Source organism: Stegostoma tigrinum, chromosome 33 (assembly GCF_030684315.1).
Source record: "Stegostoma tigrinum isolate sSteTig4 chromosome 33, sSteTig4.hap1, whole genome shotgun sequence".
In the NCBI taxonomy this organism is placed as follows: Eukaryota; Metazoa; Chordata; class Chondrichthyes; order Orectolobiformes; family Stegostomatidae; genus Stegostoma; species Stegostoma tigrinum.
Window position 1 is genome coordinate 20,627,297 of NC_081386.1, and position 6,000 is coordinate 20,633,296.

A 6,000-nucleotide genomic window follows, 5' to 3' on the forward strand; every position below is an offset into this window, starting at 1 on the left:
TCTCTGGTAGTTCGTTCCATACACACACCACTTTTTCTGCGTGAAAAAGTTGCCCCTTAGGTCCCTTTTAAATCTTTTGCCTCTTAACCTAAACCGATTGGACTATCCTACCCTGGGAAAAATTCCTTGCCTATTCATCTTCCAGGATTTAATAAACTGCTGTAAGGTCATCCCTCAGCCTCTGATGCTCCAGAGAAAATAGCCCCAGTCTATTCAGTGTCCCGCTATAGCTCAAACCCTCCAATACCAGCAACATCCTTGTAAATCTATTCTGCATCCTTCCAAGTTTAACCACATCTTTGCTATAGCAGGGAGACCAGAACTGAACACAGTATTACAAAAATGGCCTAGCCAATGCCCTGTACAGCGCAACTTGGCATCTCAACTATAGTCAATGCATGGACCATTTGTTTTGCTTCATATGCATCTGCATTTAAATTTAATTTCATCTTGGCCCAAATGATTGTTCCTCCACTTAACTCTACTCTAATATGGTTCCATGAACTAAATGTTTTCAGTGTTTAATGTTGGATTATTGTCATTAGCAATCACTTGCTAATGAATATAATTGCCTACATGGGAAATCCTGCATCACTGGTCATTGGTTCAGTAGGTTCTTGTGTAGCTGATAAGCCCAATCCTGAAGCTGCATCACTGATCACACATGTGGTCTGTTTTTCCAAAAAGTGGAAATGGACTTTGGCCTTGAGACAGTTGGCTCTCCCAGTGGCGGTGCCCCCAGAGATTTATCTGCCAGCAGGAGGTGACTCAGTGCATCCACATTCGCTGCTTGGTCTCCCAGATGGTGTTCCAATTTCTAGCTGTACTCGGTTATTATCAGAGCCCACTGCAGAATTTGGCCTGAAATTATGGGCAGCACTGTCTTGTCCTTTTTAAATCGACCTAGCAGGAGTTTGGGGTCTGTTACTGTTACAGATTTACATCTGTAACGGAATTGGTGTAACTTCCTGACTCCAAATATGACTGCCAAACCCTCCTTCTCTATCTGGGCTTTGAAGTGTTACATTGGCCAAAGTCCTGGATGCACACGCTATTGGGCATTCCTGTCCATTGGGCCACCTGTGAGCTAATACTAGCTCAATGCTGACAGGGGGACATGGCTTGTCAATGGCAGACCTTGCTTGCGATTATAGTGTGTCTACACTTTAGTGGATTATAACTGTTTCTTCACTTCCCTGAATGCCATGGCTTGGCTATGTGACCATGTCCAAGGCTGACTCTTTTTTAAGAGTTGATGCAAAGGTGCCAAAATACAGGCCAGGCTATGGATAAACTTTCCATAATAGTTCACCAGCCCAAGGAAGGTCCTAAGCTCTGACATAGATGTGTGAACCAGGGCACTTTGATTGGCCTCACTTTATCATCCAACGGATGTAACCCAGTCTTGTCAGCTCCGTTGCCCAAGTAGGTCACTTGGGGTGCCTGGAACACACATGTTTCCCTTCTAAGGCATACACCCACCTAGGAAAAATGTCTAAGTACTATGTCCAAGATCCCTGAGTACTCCTTATTGGTCTTCCCTGTTATTAGCACATCATCTAGATAAAGAGTGACCTGGGGCAGACCTTGTAAAATGTTCTCCATTGTCCACTGAAAAATTGCATGGGCTGACAATACTCCAAATGGCAGTCTGGTATACTGATACAAACCCTATGGGTATTAATTGTTGCATACTTCCAGGAATTCTCATCTAACTGCAATTACAAGCACGCATGGCCCATGCCCAGCTTCATGAAGGACCCCCATCGCTAGATTTGTGTATAAGTCCTCTACGTGAGGGATTAGGTATTTGTCCAGCTGTAAAAAGTAGCTTACCATTTGTTTAAAATCCCCACAAGAGTGAACCAACACATTAGGCTCCACAATTGATACAACAGGTGCTGCCCATTCTGCAAACTAGACAGGTTTGATGATTCCTTCACTTTCCAGCCTTCTGATTTCTGACCCTACTTTTGCCCGTAACGCAAATGACACTGGGTGGGCCTTGCAGAATCCTTGCCTCAGGGTAAGTTTGGCTCCGAATAACTGAAAAAGCTGCGGGTCAACAAGCTATCAGCAGAATTACTTATTGCTTTTCATCTGTCCCAGTGTCATTTGCCCAAAAAAATAACACATTCTTTCCACATACTTTCAATCTTTGATGGCAGGATCGAATGAGTCAGGCTTTCCAAATAATGGCATGATGCCAGAAATGCTTTCTCCAGCTCAAAAATGACTGTCGTGAGTGAATTTCTTCAGGAGTGTGCTTTTCTCTCATTGCCACTGAAATAAATCAGGCAGGTATCCTGTCACTGAGTAAACCTTTACTTACACATGGAAAGTCCTTGACACTAATCCAGCTTCTTCAGAGCCAGCTCTCGTGTGAACAGAACTTATGACGCTGACTTCTGTGTGGTTGGGGAGGGTTTAAACTCATGTGGCACGGGATGGGTGCCTGAGGAGTAGAGCATTAGATGCAGAATATGAAGGACAGGTAGAAACTAGGGCAAGCAAGACTAAGTACTGGCAGGGAAATGCTGTTGAAAAGAGCAGGAGAGGTGGTCTGAAATACTTGTGCTTCAATTCAACAAGTATAAATGACTAAGTAGATGAACTTGAAGTGTTGGTTAGTACTTGGAACTATGACATTATTGTGATTATGGAGACTTGGCTGAAAGACGGACAGGAGTGGCAGCTGAATGTCCCAGGATTTACATGTTTGTGTGTGGTAGAAAGGGATGTAAAAGGGGTGGCGGAGTTGCATTACTGGTGAAGGAGTATCTCTCAGCTGTACTGAGGGAGGATACTTCAGAGGACTCGTGCAGCAAGGCAGTATGGGTAGAACTCAGGAATAGGAAAGGTACAATGCTGGGGTTATACTACAGGCCTCCCAACAGCCAGTGGGAGATCAAGGTAAGAATATGTAGACAGATTTTAAAAAGAAGCAAGAACAGCAGGGTTGTTGGAGTGGGTGATTTTAACTTTGCCTGTATTGATTGGGACTTACTTTGAGCAGAATTTGTAAGTACCATTCAGGAGGGTTTCTTGAAACAGTATGTAAACAGTCCAACCAGGAAAGGAGTAATACTGAACCTAGTTTTGGAAAATGTGCCTGGCCAGGTGAATGAAGTTTCAGCGGGGGAGCATTTTGGGAGTAGTGACCATAATACCATGAGTTTTAAGTTACTCATGGATAGGGATAACAGCAGTTATCGGGTGAAGGTGTTAAATTGGGGGAAGATGAACTACAACAATATTAGGCAGAACTAGAAAGTGTTGATTGGAGGTAACTGTTTGAGAGTAAATCCACATTGGACACATGGGAGTATTTCAAATGGCAGTTGATGAGAGTTCAAGAGAGGTATGTTCTTGAGAGAATGAAGGATAGGTATGGGCAAGTTAAGTGAACCTTGGATAACCAGGGATGTTATGACCTTGGTCAAAAAGAAGAAGGAAGCATGACAGGAGGATGGGAACTGTCATGCAAAAGGTAGAGAACAGGTTTACCAGGATGTTGCCTGGTGTGAGGGATTTTGGCTATGAAGAAAGGTTGGATAGACTGGGTTTATTTTTACAGGAATGCAGGAGGTTGAGGGGTGATCTGGTAGAAGTTTATAAGATTGTGAATGTCATGGATAGAGTGGGAAGTATGAGGCTTTTTCTCAGAGTGGAGAGGTCAATTACTCGGGGACACAAGTTCAAAATGCAAGGGGGGAAATGTGCGAGGCACATTTTTCACACAAAAGATGGTGAGTACCTGGAACGCACCGCCAGGGGAGGTGGTGGAAGCAGACATAATGCCAGCATTCAAGAAACACCTGGTTGAAAACATGAATAGGAAGGGAATAGAGGGATATGGATCCTGTAAGTAGAGACAATTTTAAAATGGAAAGGAGAAATGTGTTGGCGTGGGCTTTAAGGGCCGAAGCTCTGTTTCTGGACTGTATTGTTCTTTGTTCTTGTTCATATCTGTCTGCGAGAGCTCCCTGATTGAACCGGATTAATAGTCCCAATCAGGGAATTTATATTCTATGAGGTTCACCTGGTTGATTTCATTACAACCAAAACACTGTCCCTTTTGCCAGGCAGATTTGAGTAGTCACTTAGCAACTCTTGGAATCTGTGTGCACTCTGACTGCTACAATTGACATATTTCTGATTTCTACAAAAAAAAGACTTTTCAAAACTAAGAATTCACCACAATTTTAACCAGCTTTCTGCGAGAAGTGTGATTTATTTACCAGCGAGTATGATGTATTACATTTTAGAACCTCCAGAGGGCAACATAGTACAGAATATAATAATAGATGCTGCAAATTAATCTTTTGTAATGCAGCCACCCAATCCACCTACTTTCCAAGTGGGGCTCAAATTTGAACTATCAACAATGTTTTACAGACAGTAATCAAAAAGGAGAATGTTGTGCATGCTGTAAATCCGAATTAAAAATAGAAAATTTGGCAAGTACTCTGGTCTGACAGTGTCTGAAGAGAAGGATACATAATTAACATTTCTAACTGGTGATTTTTCATCAGAAATGGGAGAAGTTACAGATGTTTTGAATTTTGAGGTAGGGAAGTCAAAATCAAAAGAAATAGGGTAGAAAAAAGGCAAGATTCAATGATTGCAACATTAGTCTTTCAGGACCAAAGGAACTGGCCATGGGGATAAAAAAAATTTAAAAAATAGATAACCTAAAACATACAAAGAAGAGGCATGTAAAAGAGAGTATGGTAAGCAGTAAATACACTGTGGTAAATTGAAATAAGTAGATATACATCACTGCTTCGCTTGGAATGTTTGAGACCTTGGATATTGTGGAGTGGAGGTAAGATGATGTGTTACATCGGTGCTTATGTGGGAAGGTGCTGTGGGAAGGGAGTGGGTGTTAGAGCTTATGAGGAGTGGATAAGGTGTCACTGAGGGAACAATCAGCAATGGTCCAGTATGGAGTGTGGTGGAAGCCAGCGTTTAGACCACATGGGGACCACCTGTGCTGGATTACTGCAGAGAAGCTTTGGAGAGAGACTGTGTTGTTTGTCTTTTAACTTTGCATCTTGTTTTTCTGACCATGTATAGCTGTAATGTAGCTTCTTTTTTCTTCAATTCTCTATTCTGTAAATAAGGTACCTTTGTATCTAAGATGGTGCCATAAGTGCTGACTTATAAACTTTTCACTGTTACTCATTTGAGTACATGTTGACAATAAAGCTAATTCAATTCAATACAATTCAATCCCTTCAAAATGCCGATGAGAGAGAAAACATTGTGTGGGAGTGACATTGCATTAGAGATGGCAGAAGTGATGGAAAATGATCTGCTAAGTATGGCGGGATGGGAAGTGGAGAAAAGGGGAATATTATTGTAGGTTTTGGGAAGGAACAGAAGTGGGGAAATGTAATATACGGGGTTGATGGTGTTTATCAACAATAGACTGGGGAGGGGATTTCGTGGTGGTGGAAAGGAGAAGATATCTCAACAGCACTAATGTCGAAGATTGCATAATTGGGATGGATGTGATGAAGCAAAAGGAACTGTGGGAGTACAGTAGAATCCTTGCAAGGTGCGAAGGAATCAGCTTATAATTGAATATTAGACGACAGCCTGTCAGCAGAAAAGGAGAGAGAAGGATACTTCCGACAAGTTGGTGGCAGAGTAAGATGTTCCAATCGGCGCTCCTCTGCTCCGTCCATTCTTTTCCTTTCTTTCTTCTCTTTTTTCTCCTTTTCTATAGTTTGTTTTTCATGTTTGACTTATCTGGAGGGGATGGAGGAGGCAACTCCAGACTGGAGGTCTCTCCTGGTGAGTCCTTGAGGCAAGTTATCCTCGAGCGGATACCGGCACGGGGAAGCGTGTCTCGGAGCAGAGACCAGTATGTGAAATCGGATCCTGGAGTGGAGATTGGCACGGGAAACCAGGTGCCAGAGTGGAGACCAGCGACCAGCATGGGGAATTGGATCCCGGAGTGGAGATTGGCACGGGAAACCAGGTGCCAGAGTG